Source organism: Chelonoidis abingdonii, chromosome 17, assembly GCF_003597395.2.
Source record: "Chelonoidis abingdonii isolate Lonesome George chromosome 17, CheloAbing_2.0, whole genome shotgun sequence".
NCBI classification, from domain to species: domain Eukaryota; kingdom Metazoa; phylum Chordata; order Testudines; family Testudinidae; genus Chelonoidis; species Chelonoidis abingdonii.
The window spans coordinates 20,768,835-20,789,069 of record NC_133785.1 but is presented as its reverse complement, the minus strand read 5'-3'; the positions used below and the strand labels follow the sequence as shown (position 1 = coordinate 20,789,069).

Here is a 20,235-nt window from a genome sequence, read left to right as displayed (position 1 = left end):
GGGGAGCGTCGGGAGGGCCGCCTGCAGCAAGGATGAGGGGGCATGCAGGGGAACTCCTCGCCCCAGCTCACCCCTGCCTCACCTCCTCCCCAAGCACACTGTGGCTGCTTCACTTCTCCCGTCTCCCAGGCTTGCGGTGCCTAAGCTGATTGGCGCCGCAAGCCTGGGAGGCGGGAGAAGTGAAGCAGCGATGACGTGCTCGGGGTGTTCGTGCTCGGAGCAGGAGTGAGCTGGGGTGGGGAGCTGCCACGGGGGGGGGCACCTCAGGGCGGAGGGAGGGAGCTGCCACGGGGGGCGTGCCTCAGGGCAAGGGCAAGGGGGTGTGTGTGGAAGGTGGAAGTTTCGCCTAGGGCAAGAAACATCCTTGCACCGGCCCTGGGTCTGGCCCATGAATGGTGTAAACTAGAACATCCTTCAGGCTGCTCTAAATTATTCTTTGCTTCTAAGGTCCACTAAAGGCTCAAGGAAGCAGAAAACTGCCTAAGTGCACTGCATTCTAGGCATGATCCCCAAGCTGGGTTTGATGCCAGCTCTGCTCTGGTTAGGAAGGGCCCCTTCACAGGGAGTATCCACAGGCAACTGGTTCCACCCCCATTAAGGCCTCTTTATGCTGCTCTGGCCTTGTAAAGGTGTGTGGTAAGCAAGATATCTTCCCTTTAAATATGGTGTAAATCTTGTTATAGGGCAGATCATCCTGAGAAGGTGAGCACGTCTTCAGTTGTGCCCCAGGTCACTGTAATCTCTGAATTAATACACTAAGAGGCAGTATTAAGGTAAAGAACCAGCAGCTTTACTGAAATGCTTCTCACAGCTTCAAGTTCCTATGGAATGAAACACCAAAATGTCCTGTCCCAGCATCTGTAAAACCTGTAGCAGAATTGACCTATATTGCACCTGGCCCTGTGTCCTGCATCTAAGGCTATGTCTTCACTACCAAAAAGTGGGGGCTTACAGAAGAGGTGACATGTGGGGATGGGGCATGCGAGGTCACATTCACACACACTCCCCTAATTTGCTGCTTGGCTTGTACTGAGCATGTTCATGTGGACTGAGCATGCCCAGTAATACCGCTGAAGCCGACTGCCCTCATTCTGACCCCTCAGTATCCTATCAACAAGCCTGGGGTCTTTGCTTTTCAGTAAGATTACTAATGTGCAATAGTTATTTCATTGTAAAACCTTAGTGGAGACAAGGTGCTGTCAGTTTACCACAAGGAAAACTAGAGGAGGGCAGCGCTATACCCCCTTCTGGTGGATGACCTCTCCTAGTTTACCTCATGGAAAACTGATGGTATCTTGCTTCCCTCTGGACTTTACAGCAAGATAGTTGAGACCTGTTAGTTATCATGCTATAAAAAGCATACCTTTTTCATTAGCAGTGAAGACACACCCTAAGTGTAGCCTCTACTACAGAAATTGTTTCTGACACTAGCTCATGGTCAGCCTGTGCCTCAAGGGGGTGTGTGTGATTGCCATTGTGATCTTTATCCAAGCTGGTGCACAACACAATGGGTGTCCATAAGAATCATTGTAAATCATTCACAATGCTGGGAGTCATCAATGGATTATGTTATCTTCCGAGGCTTCTATAATGATTAGAATGGCTACCATCTCTAAATTCTTATCTAGACCTAGTAAACAATCTGGGCTACATGACTGTATAGTTCGGTTTGTCAACTAAGATGACAATAAAGCAATTTCCTATTTAGCTCTGAGTTCATTCACTTTTATGCTGATCCTGAATAATGGTGCCTAACTGTCCCTTGTCACGCATACAATGCTCAACTGGGACTGAGACTGAGCTGAGTCCATCAAACTCGCTGAACTCGTGGACCAGAATTTCTGGGCCAGAATCCGGTCTCAGCCATTACAGTGTAAATCTGAAATAACTCCATTAAAGTCACAAGCCTTAGTTTCTCTGTGCCACCAGTGCTGTGCAGAGACAGATATTAATTGCAGCTTTCTGCCAGGTTTTTTTTTTTTAATCTTTTGGAGCACAATGCTTTCTAAAATGTAGATCAAGACTTGGTTTTGTTAAAATACATTCAAACCTTTAACATGAAAAAGGGTTCCCAGTTTGCCAATCAGATAATAAGTTTAATTCTTATATCACACTTTATTTGTAGCTCACAATGTAGTTAATGGTTGCTGATTATCTAACAGGAGAAATGTGAGAAAGGTGAAACTAGAGTTTTAAAACAATAAAAACCTGCATGTCACCAACAACCTGCCAGGGAATCATATTCTTGAAGTCAAGTTCCCCTCCCTCGAAGGTAATTTGCAACAGAAATATAACCACATCCCTGGCTGGCAAAATGATAATCTAAGAAAACATCAAGCAGATCAATTACCAGAATGGTAATGGTAAAGGTTATTGACCTAGCAGGCATGAATCTGTTTGCATCTGTGATTGTGATTCTTGAGGTTTTAAAGGGACACGTCAAATTTGGCCCTATACAATTTCTAAAAACAGGCTTTTACAAAATTTAAGACAAATAGAAATGGGTTAATGTTTTTTAAATTTCCAGCAAAAACTTAACAAAGAGTAAACCTCCCCCTGCAGCATTTGCAACCAAACATTACAACAAGATGTTAGTACATCAGGACTGATGAGAGAGAAATTGACTAGAAACAGAAAGTGAAACTGACTAGTCTATTTTCATTGCCCAAGTGGGAAGAGATGCAGAAAGCAAACAAAGAGCATAAATATGTAGTTAAAAATAAATTAGGTGTTCTTTGTAATATATGTAAGGACACTGATTTTAGTAATATATAATTATTAATTATTTTAACATGATATTGTACCTTTAAACTCTGCATCAACAGCAGTTAAAAGAGGAAACCCTTCCTATTACAAAAAGCATTAGGTTTTTCTAAAGAGGACAAAGATGGAGGATAGGAAAATGAAATACTGAACTAGTCTTATAAGTGGAATGTCATCTGGTCCAGGGGTTTTCAAACTCTGGGTCGCGGCTCCACAGGGTTAGCCACTGGCGGATCGGAGACACTTTGTTTACCAGTGAGAAGCAGTGTGGACTGGGCCGCCATTTCCTGCAGTTCCCATTAGCAGGGAATGGCGAACCGTGGCCACTGAGAGCTGAGATCTGTGGACGCCGCAGGTAAACAAAGTGTCTCTGGTCCACCAGTGGCTAATCCTGTGGAGCCGCATCCCAGAGTTTGAAAACCTCTGTTCTAGTCCAGTCCAGTGGCGGATTTAGAGTTAGTGGGGCCCTGTGCTCAGCTTCATTTTTGGGGTCCCCCCATGGGACCCAGTCAAGAAAAAGAACATTCTCTCTTATCTTCATCGCCCCCCATTTTTCATTCTTTTTTTCTTCATCCTCCTCCTATATTATAAGTAATAGGAAATAAATGAAAAAAAAGTGAGGCACCTTGATTGTTTTTGTAGCCTGTGGGCTCTGTGCCGGTTCCAGTGGCCAACCCCCTCCCCCACCCTCCCCCATAGGCTGCACCTAGCTGCCGCTCATCAGGGAGCGGTAAGTGGTGCAAACACAGGCTGGAGGAGCAGGAGGCAGCCAAGCAGCCGGAGGCCGGAGGCAGCAGTTTCCCCTTCAAAGCATCACTTCTCTCTGGCCGGCTGTGCGGCTGCCCTGTGCTCCTCCTGAGTCCTCCAGCCCATGTTCACAGCGCTCCTGCCACCCACACCTCCCACCTGCTCCCCTGAGGCTGTGTGTGAGCCTCCCTCCCTGCTCTCCTGTTCGCACAGCTTCTACCCCCGCAGTCCCCCATCCCCTGCGTGGAGGTGACAGAACTGACTGTTGGTGACATATTATTTATATGTACAGTTGCTGCTGGGTATTTCTTAATTAATAAGAAAAGACATCTTATCTGCAACTTGGGTGAGAATCCTGAGAAGCTCTGAAGCTACAACAGTCACTGGCCACTGTTCTTATCACATCAGAGACATCTGTGACTGCGTGTATGAATTTACTATAAAAACACATCAAATCTGCAGCTTCAGAATGAGACAGCAGATTGTGAAGAAATTAAATAACCCACACACACCTATGGAAAGTGGAATGGAGTCTTCCATTTTCTCCAAAGGGGCAGGGAGAGAAACATTGGCTATGCCAAGATTATAAATCATCCCTTCTCTATTAACCAATTGCTTCCTCTAATGGGCTTCCTCATGAGGGCCTGTGGTTTTGATAAAGGTGTCTGTTGATACAAAGAGCAGCCAGACTTCCTAGAAAATGATTGTCACCTCATTCCAAGCTGCAGCCTGTGGGCAGATCCGAATATATTGTAATCCCCTTTCCCCTTCCTTGCAGTTTTGGTCAAGAAAATATCAATAAACGGGAAGAGTGGGGATGTAAGGTGAGCAGGGGTTGGAGGAGTACTAATAGAAAATGGTTGGGGACAGATTTTATACAATGAGCCAGAAGGGACTTCAGTTTCAGGGGAGACCATGCTAAGCTGACTATTGCATGGTACCACTTCAAGGGAAGGGAGATTGTGTCATTATCAGTCTATGCTAAGGAGAAAAATCAGAGAGGTTAAAACTGCTATCAGTCAAGGCCATATTGGTCCCTGCTGTATCCCTATTGTATTTGATGGAGTCACATCAGGAATATATTTAGAATATAAATGATTTGTAAAATAGGACACATTCATCCCTGGTATTATTCTTTCTGAGTGTGCCTAAGCAATACAGCTGTGAATATAAGAACATCTCTCTTCCTTAGCGCAGGTGAGAGCTGCTTAATGTGTGACTTCAGAACTCACTCATCCTGCGAAATGAATGGAGGGCTTTTATAATCCTAGAAGCAGAGGGTTGGACTAAGCCCTGTGTTACACTGAATGAACACTTCCCTGCATGCATCCCTTTCTTCTGTATTTAAACTTTCATTAAAAAAAAACAACTAGCTTTTGTAGCTGAAAAAAAAACACCTCTGAACGTGAACTGAACCATGATGGGAAACTCCTGATGGAGAGTCTGAATGGCAAGTATGAAATAGTAAGTTCCAGCCCAACTGAAGTATTAACTCTGAAGTATTAACTAATGACAAACGCCCCCAACTGGGCTACAATGTTAACCATTTCACTGCTAATCATTTTAGTGGGCACATTTGGGGATTGTGAGTAAGATTTGGCGCATCACAGTTATTTCTCCTGTCTAAGAGTATTAGTACTAAACACACCTTTTTAAAAAAAAAAAAAAGAAAAAAGAAAAAACTGTAGCTTTTTAATATTGTTTCTAATAAATATACATATATTTTCAAGTACTTCTACGCAAGCAGAAATGTCAGGCATGGACACCGATACTAGAACTATAGTGACATCCACCTACAGCCCTCATATGCAACCCCAGAGTTCATTCCTTGATTTCCAGCCCAATGAGGCACAAGACAAACGATTCATGGAGGACAAATAAAGAAAGGTTCATTCATTGCATTTGGAGCTGGGATCTTTAATTGTCACCAAAGGATCAAAGATAACTAAGTAAACCTTGTAAATATTAATCTTTAAGGGAAAACAATACTCCCAACAAAGGAAGCCTGCCTGATAAGACATTGGATTTAGACATCAGTTTGATAGGAATCTCTAATTTCCTTAAAACGTGCCTGGAAAGGGATCAGGAAGGGGAACATGCGCTATCATTCAAGGAAGTCAATTCATGTTATTAATAGCTAATGTGGGAGAGGTGAAACATTGATTGTTTTTTTTTTTGGTGCCTTTTTTATTATTATTATTGGCTAACGGCTTTAAGAACTGGAGCCAAATGTGAAGTCTTGTATTTCTAAAGAGAATAGTTAGTTACAGCAAGGATTGCAGTAGCAGCCTAAGCTTCACCATACTGCCCTGCCTGCTAACACATCAAACTAAGGCCATGGCTACGCTTACATTTTTGCAGCGCTGGGAGTTACAGCTGTGGTCGTACAGCTGTGTAGGGCCAGCGCTGCAGTGTGGCCAGACTGACAGCGACCAGTGCTGCAGTGTGGCCACATTTGCAGCATTTGCAGTGCTGTTGAGAGTGGTGCATTGTGGGCAGCTATCCCAGCGTTCAAGTGGCTGCAACGTGCTTTTCAAAAGGGGGGGGTGGGGTGGAGTGTGACAGGTAGCTTGCGGGAGACAGAGAGAGTGGATTTTTGGAGCAGACACTGTGACAGCTCCCTGCCTTGCAAGTTCAAAAGAGGGGGGTGGGGTGCAGTGTGACAGCGATGTCGGGGAACAGAGAGAGTGCAGGTTGCAGGCAGACACTTGTGAGCTCCCTCCTTGCAAATTCTGGCCACTTCCCACCCTCTCTCAATCACTCTTTAAATGTAAAAAGGCTTCACCCAGATAACGCCAGCTCCCGAGATTCCCTCCCCCCGCCTGCTTTCTCCTCAACAAACAGACTGAACATCCAAAGCCTCCGCCGCTCGCAGTCGCTTGGCGCAGCAAAGAGCATTGTGTTGTTTTAGATTAGCCGGGAACCTCGGTGGTGTATATAGAATGTGGATACCTGCCTAAACACTGACGGCTAATAACACGTGGGAGTTCCACACCTGATTAGCAGCGCTGCATCAGCAGCGCGATCGCTACAACCCGTACGTACCAGTACAGCCACTGTGCAGAAGGAGTTGCAGTGCTGGCTGAGCTCTGTAAGTGTGGACACCTGGTAAGTTGCAGTGCTGTAACCCCCTCACCAGCGCTGCAACTTGCAAGTGTAGCCAAGGCCTGACTCTGAAGGGACTGCTTCTAAAAGGGAAAGAGGACTCCATTGGCCTGTTTGCTAAGGCTAGCAGTAAGGATTTCAGTTATGGAGGCGGGTTTTATGGTGTGCCACAGGGAACTGACTGAGACTCCACCACTATGATCATTTCCCTCGGCCACTCAAGTTTCAGATGGCAGTGTTGTACACATCAGTGATTAAGTGGTAGAATCCTTCTCCAGAAGGTGATGACTTCCAGGCTATGTCTACACTTGGAGCTGGGGGCGTGATTCCCAGCTTGAGAAGACATGCTTGCACTAGCTCTCATTGACCTAGCATGCTAAAAATAGTAGCGTAACTGCGGTACCACAGGCAGCAGCAGCCAGCAGCAGCATGGGCTAGCTGCCATGAGTAAGAATCCATCTGGAGTACAAACCCGCCCCAGGGCTAGCACAAGTACGTCTCCTTGAGCTGGGAATCAGACCCCCAGTGCCAAGTGTTGACATAGCCTTAGTTACTATTGATTTGGGCTGCTTTTGAACTAGTGAGCTGGAGGTCAATCCAATCTCCTGAGCCTTGTAGTTCCCCTGTTCTGTATTTATGAGAAGGAGAATCAACAATGAATTTATCTGCAGCGAGTGAACTCTAGTGAGATAAAACTGGATTCTTTATTCAAGGACATAAATAAATGGAATAGCTCCCAACAGCCCCTGCAATCTCCTTCCTTCATCTCCCTCTTGTGTTCTCACACATGTGTTACATTTACCTACTTTTGCTCCCTTTAATTAGCATTAGTACTTACAATGCTATGTCCTAGGGTGAATACATTCTGTAAACAAAAGAAAGTGATAAGAGTACTCAAACCTCATGCTCCAGAGTGATTGCTTGATTGAGAGAGGATGAAGTTCTCTCTTCCCTTTAAGTACACCTCTACCCCGATATAACGCTGTCCTCGGGAGCCAAAAAAATCTTACCGTGTTATAGGTGAAACCACGTTATATGGAACTTGCTTTGATCTGCCAGAGTGCAGCCTGACCCCCAACCCCTGAGCACTGCTTTACCACATTATATCCAAATTCGCGTTCTGTTGGGTCACGTTATATCGGGGTAGAGGTGACCTACACATACATTGAAAGTTGACACCTGTCCTTTGTCCTGTCGAGCTGAAGTGGGCTATTTAAAATGAATGATTTTAGACACTAAACTCTTTTGTTAAAGACACTTTTAAGAGGCAGCATTCTTTACTGTATAGTTCCCTGCAGTTGTGAAGGTGGTCTGTAAACTAGGGTAATGTTTGCAGTATTGTAGCTGTGTTGATCCCATAATGTTAGAGAGACAGGGTGGGTGAAGTTAAATCTTTTACTGGACCAACTTCTGCTGGTGAAAGAGACAAGCTGACACAGCCCTAAAGAGCAGCTCTGGGTAAGCTCAAAAGCTTGTCTCTTCACCAGGGGTGAAAGTAACTCATTCGGAAGAGGCATAAAGGCCCTGGGGCACCAGCTGTGGCTGGGAGTCCCAGGGCCTTTAAATCACCCAGGGGGCTCCCAACTGCAGAGGTGGCGGGAAGATCGGAGGAGCACTTTAAATGCCAGCCCCAGCTCAGCCGCTGGAGCTGTGGGCCGTGATTTCAAGGGCTTGGGTCTCCCCGACCCAAGCCCTTTAAATCTCCGCCGCAGAAGCTGATGCAGTCCAGCACGGAGTACTGGCTCTTGCCGGTACGGCGTACTGGACCGTACTGGCTTACTTTCACCTCTGCTCTTCCCCCAACAGATAGTCCAATAAAAGGTATTACCTCACCCAGCTTGTTTCTGTGATAAAGTTTGTTCTTACAAGGCTTGTCATTAAATACCTCATTTTGGAAAATTATTGGAGATTTTATTTTTTAAATGACTCAGCACCAGTCAAGCTGATCATGAAGGTCACGAGAAGTGGACAGAAATATGAAAACACAATTATTGCTAGGCCCTTTTAAACCCTCCGGGACAAGAGGGAGATAAAATGCCCTCTGTTCTGAAGCCAGGTGGTTTTTAACATCAGCTTGCTTTAAATGTTTCCGTGTTTCTGGCCTTTTGAAATTTCTAATAATGTGTAAATACACATAAAAATGACTTATTAACCCTCTAGAAGAAGGCTGTTTTTTGGGTTGAGTTACACCTAAATTCTGAGCATCTACTGAGCAAAGTACATCTACTTTTAGTGATATCTTACATGAGGATCTTTGTGAACCAACATGGTGCAAACAAAAGGGGCTAGATACTCAGCTGGTGTAAATCCACAATGGAAGTGTCAGGAAAGCCTTCTGAAGATATTTAAATCTGTCAAACCAAACTTTTCAGTAACTGAGGCACAAATGCCAGCTACAGCAAATGTCAGTGGACGTATGCACCTTTATAACCTTCACTGCTGCTATAGGTTTCAGCCTTTGGAATCAAGACGTTAGTAACAAGAGCCATGATCCTCTATTACAGGGGTGAGGAACCTTTTATCTATCAGGGGCCACTGACCCACAGAAAAAAAAATCAGTTGCAGGCCACACACAGCCCCACAGGGGGTGGGGAGGCACAGGCTTGGGGCTTCCCCTAGACTCCAGGGTGGTACCAGAAATGAGGGATTCAGGGTGCAGGAGGGGGCTCTGGGTGGGGGTTGGGTTGCGGGAGGGGTGAGGGTGCTGGCTGGGGATGCAAGCTCTGGGGTGGGTTTGGGGATGAGGGGTTCCAGGTGGAGGAGGAGGTTCCAGGCTGGGGGTTGGGGTGTGGGTGGGAGTGCAGGTGCTGGGGTGAGGCTGGGGATGAGGGGTTTCAGATGGAGGAGGGGGTTCCAGGCTGCAGCAGGGGTGCAGATGGGGGTACAGGGTCTGGGAGGGGGTTTGACCTGGGACAAGAGGTTCAGGGAGTGGGCTCCAGCCACGTAGTGCTTACCTCAGGTGGCTCCCGGTTGGCAGTGCGGCAGGGCTAAGGCAGGCTCCATGCCTTCCCTGGCTCCACACGGCTCCCAGAAGTGGCCACCCTGTCGGCCCCTAGGCAGAGGGGCCAGAGGGCTCTGCATGGTGAGTGCTGCCCATGCTCGGAGGCGCCACCCCCGCAGCTTCCATTGGCTGCAGTTCCCAGCCAATGGGAGCTGCAGAACTGGTGCTGGAGGCGGGGACAGTGCACAGAGCTTCCCTGAACACCCCTGCTCCTAGGGGCCACAGGGATATGCCAGTCACTGCCAGGAACTGAGCAGACTTTTAAAGGCCTGGCAACCCTAGCTTCCCCCCACAGTGGGGTGAGCTAGCACTCATGGCTCCAGCCCCGCGTGGGGGCTCCGAGGCTTGGTGCTTCCAGCCTGGAGACTTGCCAGAGGCTGCATGACATGAAGTACTGGGCTGGATGTGGCCCACGGGCCATAGGTACCCCTGCTCTATTATAATTCCCTGAAACAGATCTGAAACTGCAGGAAGGGTCCAATCAGCTTTTGTGGGATTCTGTATAGAGGAAATCTATCTATGGTACTTATATAGACCCCATCACTGCAGTATCTGAGCACCTCACAATCCTTAATATACTTATCCTCACAAGTCTGATGTGAGGCAGGGAAGTACGCTTATCCCCATTTTATGTGTGGTAAACTGAGGCACAGAGCGGCAAAGTGACTCACCTAATGTCACACAGGAAGTCTGTGGTGGAGAAAGGAAGTGAACCCTGATCTCTCATGTCCTAGGCTAGTGTCCCAATCACTGGACCATCCTTCCTTTCATCCTGAACCGCTTTATGCTAGTTGATCGAATAGAGGATCAGATTAGAAGGGAGAGAACTTGAATGTTTACCTTTCATAGAGCTGTTTGAGTCCTAAACTCACACAAAGGAACAATTTGCTTGAACTAAAAATGTCAAATTATTGGAACATCCATATACCACTCCCTGAGCCCAATCCTGAACTCTGAACTCCGTTTTTAATCACTTCTTGTTCAGGCAAGACATCCAACCTGAAAAAGGAGTTTTGCTCATATAAGGAATTTCTTAAACCTGAGTTTGGGATTTAGCCTTTCATTTGTTAACCGTATTGTACCTGGTTTTAGCCTGAAGTTTTAGGCTGATGAGCCAAGAATTTTGCTTTTAATATCTTTTCCTTGAGATTCTGTACCAGTTGCAGTCATGATGCTCTATAAATAATAATTAAAATAAAATAATTTATAACATTGGAAGACTTGGGAGATATTATGGGCAGGGCCATCCTCCACAGTGGGGGCGGGGCTGGCTTGGGGGGCAAGGGGAAACCACCCCCCAGCACTCAACAACGTCGTGGCTGGGGTCGGGTCTGCACTTCCCACCGCCGGTGAGTGCAGGCCTGGCCATCCTGCGCTCCTCAGGGGAGTGGGGCCAAGGCTGGGGTGGAGCAGGGGCAGGGAAAGGACGAGGCGGGGGTGGAGCCGGGCAGGGGCCATGGGGAAGAGGCAGGGCAGGGGCTTGAGCAGCACACAGCTGCACAGGGCACCAGGAAATTTGGTGCCCCAAATTTCCTGGTGCCCTACACAGTTGCATACTTTGCGTATGGGTAAGAACAGCCCTGATTATGGGACATGAAGCTTTTTACCCCAAGGTCACCAGTTGGAAACCAGCTCAGGTCTTTAATAGCTAGAAGCTGTTATCAACTAATAGCTTCTTTGTGAAATGAGTTGGTGACAGTCTAAGTCTAGTTCAACATCTGACTGTTGACAATATCAGATTAAGACAATAGTGCTCACAGTTTAAAAGGCAGACAGAGGTCCATATTGTGCAAGCATTAACCATGGGGGTAGTGCTTACTTAACTGGAAGCTACCCATGGTAGTAAACAATATATCCAACTGGACCTGTCTTTAGCAGTTGATTCCAAAAGATGACATAATGTACTGGGAAACCCAGAGGAAGGTTTCAGCTTGGTTGGGACATTTTGTGTTCTTATTCATTATCGTTGTACTTCTTGTGAGCATCATGGAAGAAGCAAGCAATCAGGAGTGATTTGAACAATAGTTTTATTAGGGCTAGATTGTGACTGAGTCCATACACAAGGGTATGAGGAAGTGAAGAGCTCCATACATAGATTACTTGGACCTTGGATCCAGGTGCATTGGAGTAAGCAGTGCCCAACTGCTTCCTCTCCAGAGCAGACTGTTGAGGAATCGACAGCTTTTGGCTCCATCGCCTCCACTCCCATTCACACTTACTGGCCAGAGTAGCAGAAGGAGGGGTAGAAGCTCCTTTGGAATGGGAGGGGCTGGAGTAGGGTGACCAGATGTCCCGATTTTATAGGGACAGTCCCGATTTTTGGGTCTTTTTCTTATATAGGCTCCTATTACCCATCACCCTCTGTCCCAATTTTTCACATTTGCTGTCTGGTCACCCTAGGTTGGAGGGATAGGAAGGGGAGTGAGAGGAGGGAGTGACACTCAGTCTCAGGAGGTGAACTGGCTCCAGGCTGGGATAGAGGGCCCTGAGAGTTCCTACCTGCTCCCAGGACCACTCCAGCCCCTCTAGGTCCCACTTCCCAACCTGAGCCTGCGTGCTGTGGTGGCTACTCCAATCCCTCCATTGGCTGCTCTCATCCCCCACATATATACGACTATTTTCACGCTTGTGAGATGTGCTAGCCCCTCCAGCCCCGCCAGTTCTGCCACCTCTGGGGAGGGTAATAAATTATCCATGGTATAGGCCAACTAATCCCTAGAAGCACGAAGGAAGCAGAAAAGACACTGTGATCAGCAGTGTCTCTCTCAGTCACAAGGCCTAGCTCCATTGAAGTAAATGGAGCTACACTATCTTATACCAGTTGAGGACCTGACCCACCCAGCCTCCAAGGGCTGCTCTTGGGTGGTGCAGCTCATTCTTCACCCCTTGTCCAGGGTTCTGCCTAAAGACAAAATCTATCCCATAATTTAAGTGCCACGGATGCACTTGTCACTGTGCAGGGCTAAAATTAAGGGCTTAATGGAGCATCAAGAATCCTCTCCCCTCCATGGAGGGGGTGCCCCCAGATCACAGCTGAGAAACACAGGGCTACATTCTGCTCACTTTCACTTGTGCCTTTCCCACTGACGTCAGTCCATCTGTTTCCCCAGGACTATAACTACCTAATTCTTAAAGATTACTGACTGCCTGGATCTAATCGTCTCAAAACTCAAACACATTTCTAGCAATGCCCTGTATATCAATGAGTCATAACTGTGAGTTGCTTTTCTTTGGATCATTTCCTTATTGAACCTATGATGGCAGAAAGTCAGACATACTGTAACTTAGCAGTGTTTCACGGATTACACTCAGTCACATGAAAATGAAGGCAGAATCTGCCCTACCCACTTCTGCTATTTTCTTGTGTTCTGCTGATTTCAAAATGTTTGGTCATAAGATTTGCAGTTGATGTTAATTTAATTAAATCAGGCCTGCACAACATGCAGCCCGCAGAGGCTCACTGTGCGGCCCGCAGCCAGGAATCAAAGGGTTCTGGGGTGCCCACAGCAGTGGTGAGCCCAGAGCCCTTTAAATCCCAGCCGCGGCCGAGATTCAAAAGGCTCTGAGCTGCCCGCAGCGGCTGGGAGCCCAGAGCTCTTTAAATCTCAGCCATGGCCAGGATTCATAGGGCTCTGGGCTGCCCGCAGCCACGGGGAGCCCAGAGCCCTTTATATCCGTTGTGGCCGGGATTCAAAAGGCTCTGAGCTGCCTGCAGTGGCTGGGAGCCCAGAGCTCTTTAAATCTCAGCCGTGGCTGGGATTCAAAAGACTCTGAGCTGCCCGCCGCTGCTGGCAGCGCAGAACCCTTTAAATCTCAACCACGGCCGGGATTCATAGGGCTCTGGGCTGCTGGCAGCCGTGGGGAGCCCAGAGCCCTTTAAATCCCAGCCAGGACCGGGATTCAAAAGGCTCTGGGCTGCCCGCAGAGACGCGGAGCTCAGAGCTCTTTAAATCTCAGCCCCAGCCTGGATTCATAGGGCTCTGGGCTGCCCGCAGCAGTGGGGAGCCCAGAGCCCTTTAAATCCCAGCCTCCAGGGCCGGCTTTAGGCCAGTTCAACCAATTCCCCTGAATTGGGCCCTGCCTCTAAGAGGGCCCCATGCCCAAGCCCCAGTACGGTGTACCGGCAAAAGCCAGTGCGCTGTACCGGGGTGGCCCAGCTTCCCCAGGTGGCAATTTAAAAGTCTTGGGGCTTGCAGCTGGGGCTGGAGCCCCAAGCCCTTTAAATTGCCACTAGACCCCCACTGCTGGAGCCCTGGGGTAGGGCTGTGGGGTTCTGGGGGCTATTTAAAAAGTCCGGGGCTCCTGTCGCTTCTACCACCTTGGCCCTTTAAATAGCCACCGGAGCCCCACCGCTTCTCCAGGGTTCCCGTGGCTATTTAAAGGCCTGGGGTGGTAGAAGAAGGGGAGCCCCGGGCCCATTAAATACCCTCAGAGCACTGGAGTAGTAGGGGGCTCCAGGGGCTATTTAAAGGGCCGGGGCTCCAGCTGCCTCTGCCGCCCCGGTCCTTTAAATAGCTGCCGAAGCCTCATCGCTTCCCCAGGGCTCCCTCAGCTATTTAAAGGGCTGGGGCGGTAGCAGCAGGGGAGCCCTGGGCTCTTTAAATAGCCCCCAGAGCCCTAGGGTAGTGGGTGAGGGGGAGGCTCCAGCTTCCTCTGCCGCTCTGGTCCTTTAAATAGTTCCCGGAGCACCGCCACTTCCCCAGGGCTCCTGCAGCTATTTACAGGGCTGGGGCAGCGGAAGCAAGGGAGCCCCGGACCCTTTAAATAGCCCCTGAGCCCCAGGCTGCTGCTGCTACCCTGGTGGGGGAGGGAGGAGGAGGGGGCACTCACCATACAGGATGGGTTGTACCTCCTGTACCTGCACCAGCTGCCGGCAGCCAAGCCCTGCTGCACCCCCTGCCTGCACCAACCCCGCACCTCCTGCCCTGCCTGCACCAGTTCCTGTCTGCAGCCAGCACTGCACCTGGTGCCCGCAGCCAGCCCGTCTCCAGCCAGCCCCACAGCCCCTGCCTTGCCTCCAGCCCTGCACCAGCCCCTGTCTCCAGCAAGCCCTGTACCCCCTGCCCTGTCTCCAGCCAGCCCCTACCGCACCTCTTGCCCTGCCCGCACCAGCCCTGCACCCCCTGCCCTGTCTCCAGCCAACCCCTGCTGCACCCCCCTGCCTGAAGCCAGCCAGTCCCGCACTCCTTTGTCTCCAGCCCTGCCAACCCATGCCGCGCCCCCCCCCGTGGCCCTGCCTGAAGCCAGCCAGCCCACCCACACCCCCTGTCTCCACCCTGCCCCACACCCATTGCCCAGACTGCAGCCAGACCCTACCTTCAGCCCCCTCCTCCCCTCACTTCCAGCCAGCCCCATGTCCACTGGTGCCCTGCAGTTCCCAGGGAAGTAACCCTGCACATTTGCTTCAATGAAGTGGGCAGGGAGCAGCTGGAACCCACACATGTGCACCCTAGCACACCCTCAGGGAGTGGCTGAGCTCATTTCTAGTTCAGACCCATCTTTTTAAAAAAGAACTTTAGGTAGGGTTAACATACATCTGTATTTTCCCGGACATGTCAGGCTTTTTGGTTCTTAAATCGCCATCCGAGAGGAAAATATGGAAGTATGGTAACCCTATTGGTACAAAAAATACATACTGTGGCAGAACTTTTTATAGGGAACCGGTTGCTAAGAAATGAAAGACTTTTCTTTATGGGGGTTTTTTTTTTCAGTCATCCCTGCCGGGGCCTCGCTGAAAATGTTCGAACTGGGCCCAGCATTTCCTAAAGCCGGCCCTGCCAGCCATGGACGGGATTCAAAGGCTCTGGGCTGCCCGCTGCTGTGGGGAGCCCTGAGCCCTTTAAATCTCAGCCGCGGCCGGGAATCAAAGGGCTCTGGGCTGCTGGCAGTGGCGGGGAGCCCAGAGCCCTTTAAATCCCAGCCAGGGCCGGGATTCAAAGGGTTCTGGACTGCCCGCAGAGATTCCCGGCCACGGCTGAGATTTAAAGGGCTCAGGGCTCCCTGCTGCCACGGGCAGCCCAGAGCACTTTGAATCCCGGCGGCGGCTGAGATTTAAAGGGCTCAGGGCTCCCTGTGGCTGCAGGCAGCCCAGAGCCCTTTGAATCCCAGCCACAGGTCCAGCGGATGGGCTGGGGCTGGGATTTCAAGGGCTCGGGCTCCCCTCGGTAGCAGGAGCTCTGGGCCCTTTAAATCCCTGCCTCAGCCCCGCAAAGCTCCAGGTCCCCCAGCTGCCAGAGCTCCGGGCCCTTTAATTTGACCCTGAGGGCTCCCAGCCACTTCTTCAGCTGGGAGCTCCTGGATGATTTAAAATCAAGTATCACCTCCCTACTCCCAACCTTCCTTTTTGGCCCACAGGTGTTTTGGTGGGGCGGCGCTGGGGAAGAAAGGTTTGTTTCTGCAGGGCTGGGCGGTGCTGGGGCGGGGTGTTTCCGCCGGGCTTGGAGATCCTGGGGGCAAGGGGGTGTTTCCGCGGAGTCAGGAGGTTTCGACCCTCAGCTGTTTTCTTTGGAGTAATGTGGCCCTCGCCACTTTACGAGTTGTGCAGGCCTGAATTAAATCATGATGGGCTTCCCTTTCCTGTAGACATAGGTGCCATGGGTGCCATAAATCTGTCTCTCCTCTTTCCTGCACTAGCCTTAGTGCTGATAAGTCACCAGCTCCTGCACTCAGACAGATAAAACCATATGTAGGGCCTTATTTGTCCTCTGCTGGAAGATCAAGTAAGTTACGTGATACTTTTCAGCTGTAGCTGACTCAAACAGCTTTCTAAATGGCCAACTATGGATGAGTACAAGCAGTGGCTATTGGCCACTGTCATAGACAGGATCCTAAACTGGATGGTCTATTGGTCTGATCTAGTCTGGTAATTTCCATGCTGCCCAATGTGCTTCGGTATAATTCAGACAAACACAAACTAGAGATGAGCCTGAGCTACCAAGTTCAGATCCAAACTTCTCCAAACTCTGAGGAATTTGGATCCCAGGTTTATGTTTGGGTTCCTCTACCACAAATACATATGGGTAGCAGAAGAACTGAAGTACATATAACCAACACCAGCACAGCTGGCATGTGGGACCTTCCATGTTCAAGGCATGAAGCTGTAGCACTTGAGCTAAAGGGATAAATCTCCAACTTGGTAGTTGTAGCAGACTCACAAACCTCTTCTGTGGGCCAGCCACTAAAAAGGGGCAAAGACACATGCTCCTTACACGGGGGACATGCTCAGCATCAGAGTGAAGAGGCTCAAGGGAAGACTTACGAAATAAGTGAACTTTAAGGAGGGAGCTGATGGAGGCGAAGGAGCTTGCAGCTGAGATTGGGAGAATATTTTACAGTATAGGAATAAGTTAGTACCCCTTTAAATAGTTTGTGAGCCCTCAAGTAGTGGTCACTGTGTTCTGTGCTTTTAGAAACCACCAGAAACCTGCCACAGCAGCAGTCTGTATGTAATAGGCCTTGCATATATTGGGCAAACAGTTATTAAGAACGCAGCCCTGCCCTTGTGATGTCTTCATATTATTTGGTGTGTGGAAAGCAAGATGCACAGAGACAAAGGGACTTAAGGAGATAGACTTGGGAAGAGCATAGATCATGTGTTCATATGTACGAGTGCATATGTAACCCACACATCTCCTGGGTGTGGTGTTCTGTCCCATCTACTGGCATCGAGAGAGAGAGAAAGAGAAAGGAAGGACAAGGTGCCTGAACTTGATGCAGAAAGAGAGATGGAGCCAGGGAAAGGATTAGTGGGAGGAAGAGGAAAAGTGATATGATCGGAGCAATGGGAGAGAAAGGTCACTTTAGCTGCAGCACTTTGGATGGAGAGGAGAGGAGGCTGCTGCAGTACTCAAAGCAAGAGCTGACTGAGGACTGGACTGGGGTTTAAGCAGCTGCGGTATATAAGAAAAGGGAGATTGTAGAGTGATATGGAATCAGAAGTAACAGAACTTTCCCAGAGTCCTGAGAGGAGAGCATGGATTTAAGATACCTCTCCAGCTGATGGAGCAAGCCATGGCTATGCTCCCAGTGGCATTGTGCTCAAGGTAGGCAGAAACACTGTCAGAGCTGGGGCAGTGCAGACTTGAGCTGCCCCTGACACTTAGCCTCACAGGTGCAGCTCTGTTCACCAGGCTCCTCCTTGTCCTTTTCACTGAATTCACCATCATGACTGTACATATTCATTTGTCCTAGACTAGGAATGAAGGACAGGGATTATCCCTGATACACCCCAGTATAGGTAAAGGGGGAAAGTGCTTTATTCGTGCCTCCCACTTTCCAATGCACCCATGCAAGGTTAGTTGTGATCTGACCCAGACGTGGGGAGAGAAGGGAGCTGTTAGTGTGAAGATTAAACACATTTGACTTATGAACAACACATCAAGCACAGAGCACAGCTACTGCTAAAGGTATAGGCTGCTCCAGGGCCAGACTGACCTCAATGAAAATCAGGAGCAACTCCATTAAAAATATTCAAAGTTACCACCATGTGAGATCACAATCAAGCCCACAGCACGTCTAAGGGACCACTGATAATGTGGTACTGACCCTGAAGAGATGTAACCTGAATCTTGCCCATGCTACACAACAACATGGTTCTCTAGGAGTGCAGATGGCATGTGGTGTCAGTCTCACTGATGTGAAGGAATAGAAAATCCCTTCACTGTGCAATGTGCATTTATTTCCTGTCTTGGATTTCAGGGCTCCCCCATTCTCAGGTTTTTATAACTGCCAGCCAACATTTCTCAAGCACAGGCCAGTTGTTTCTCTCAGCTCCAGTAAATACATGTGTGAAAAGATGGCTCCTCACTTGTAATTCAGAGGCAATGCTGACAGGTACAACACATGCAGCTTTTTGCAGTCAGGTACAGAGACAACAAAACCACGTATTCAGATGGGGATTTTTTTTTTTTTTAAAAACACATGATTCTCCAAGTGTATTGTCTTGGTTGTGGTACATGATAGGACTCAGGCGAGCTAGAGATTGCATCCAAGTGGCCTGTAAATGAACACAAGTTAATGGGACTAAATTTAAAGTGTCTCAATCCTCAACATTCAAAGCCTCTACAATTCGTTTAACATTTTCTGCCTGAAAGGGGGAAGAGGGGGAGGAAGGAGGTTAGTGCTGTGCTCTTTTTGAATTCAAGGACCCTGCTCTGAAGCCTGTCAGATTTACACTCCAGACTTTTAATTCAACTTGACAAGTATCAAGTCTTCATAGTACATGAGCCTCATTGAATAGACACGTGTACTTCATGGAGTGCAGTGCCAATCTCACCTTGCTGCTGCCCACATGAATGTGGCTTAGATCTGCAAACATAACCAGGGACATCCATGTCCCGAAATATTCTCCCTGCATCTTGATTTAGCTCCCTATAAAATGGGTCATATATTCAGGCTATAGAAATTCCCTGAGATGGGTGGAGGAAGGGAGAGACTAATTTGTTTCTGCACCAAAGAACCATTAAAAAACACTAACAACAACAACAGATAATATTTAGCACTTATACAGCATGTTTCAAATCTCTCTCTTCAAATACTTAATAGAAGTCGACAGAGGTTGTTGGCCTCATTTTACTGATTGACAAACTAAAGCAGAGAGAGATTAAGGGATTTACTCAGGAATAGTGCTCAGATCTCCGGTGTCTCAGACCAGGGCCAAATCCGTGGGACCACACTACCATGGAAAGAAGTGTTCATGTGAACTTTTGTTTTAATGGAATTACATCACTGTGAAAGTGGATTAAATAGTGTGTTGGCCCAGGACAGCTGGTTCTCCTTTAGACACTGTTTCATTGACATGATCAAAGAATTCTAATAGATTAAAGAAGCATGATGTTTTTACAGATGCCAATGGCCTTCATGACATGTGCATATAGTGGCTTTATACTTCATCTACCGATTTACCTGGTAGTAAGATAAGACTCACTGGTAAAAGCACCCCAAGTGCCTGTTTCAAAGATAGATACAGCTTTTGCTACTCTCTAGTCCTCTAACACAGTGGTCTCCAAAGTGGGGTGCGCAAAAAGATCCTTGGGGGTGCACGGCAGTAGGAGTGCTTTTTTTTTTTTGCTTCGGCGGTTCGGGCAGGAGTCCGAGTGGTGCTTCCCCTTCCCCCTTCAGCAGTTTAGGCGGGAGTCTGAGTGGCTTTTTTTTTTCCCCTTTGGCACAGCAGGGGGTGCATGCTCAAAAGATTTTTCCTGATAGAGGTGTGCAATCAAAAAAGTTTGGAGACCACTGCTCTAAGATAATAGCTGTTTTTACTGAGACTGCATATTGCAACATTTGAGGCAGCACAAAGAACTCTGAGCAAACAGACTGGAGATGTTGGGATCTCTTCCCATCCCTACAAGTAACCAGTAAGGAGAGTGGGAGAAAGTCGACATGTGAGACACTTTAATTTCCACTCAGGAATCTGGGGGATGAAGAAGTGGAAAGGAGACGTTAAATGGAGACCAAGAGAGATGCAGTAACCACACTGATTCTCAAGGTCCCTGTCATACCATCAGCTGATTCAAGTCATATATCTGTAAGTTGTTAGTCCAAGCAAGTAGCTATCCTGTAGTGCTGAATCTGCAGTAGAGGCAGGGTGTTGCTCCTACTGATGAGCAGTGGGACAGGTC

At 48.5% G+C, this 20,235-nt stretch overlaps 1 protein-coding gene and 1 long non-coding RNA gene across 3 annotated transcripts in view; one reads left to right on the top strand and one right to left on the bottom strand.

Annotated features, from left to right (window-relative positions):
• The window catches only part of LOC116827083 (uncharacterized), a 67,595-nt gene extending 63,836 nt beyond the window's left edge, over positions 1 to 3,759 (bottom strand). The window contains exon 1 of one of the 2 annotated variants that reach the window (XR_004374210.2): positions 3,389 to 3,759. This is a non-coding gene — a long non-coding RNA (uncharacterized LOC116827083). The remainder of the gene's footprint in view (positions 1 to 3,388) is intronic. The other variant, XR_012657144.1, reaches the window with a different exon arrangement.
• The window catches only part of CHCHD4 (coiled-coil-helix-coiled-coil-helix domain containing 4), a 352,177-nt gene that overhangs the window by 129,593 nt on the left and 202,349 nt on the right, over positions 1 to 20,235 (top strand). The gene's annotated exons all lie outside the window — the stretch shown is intronic.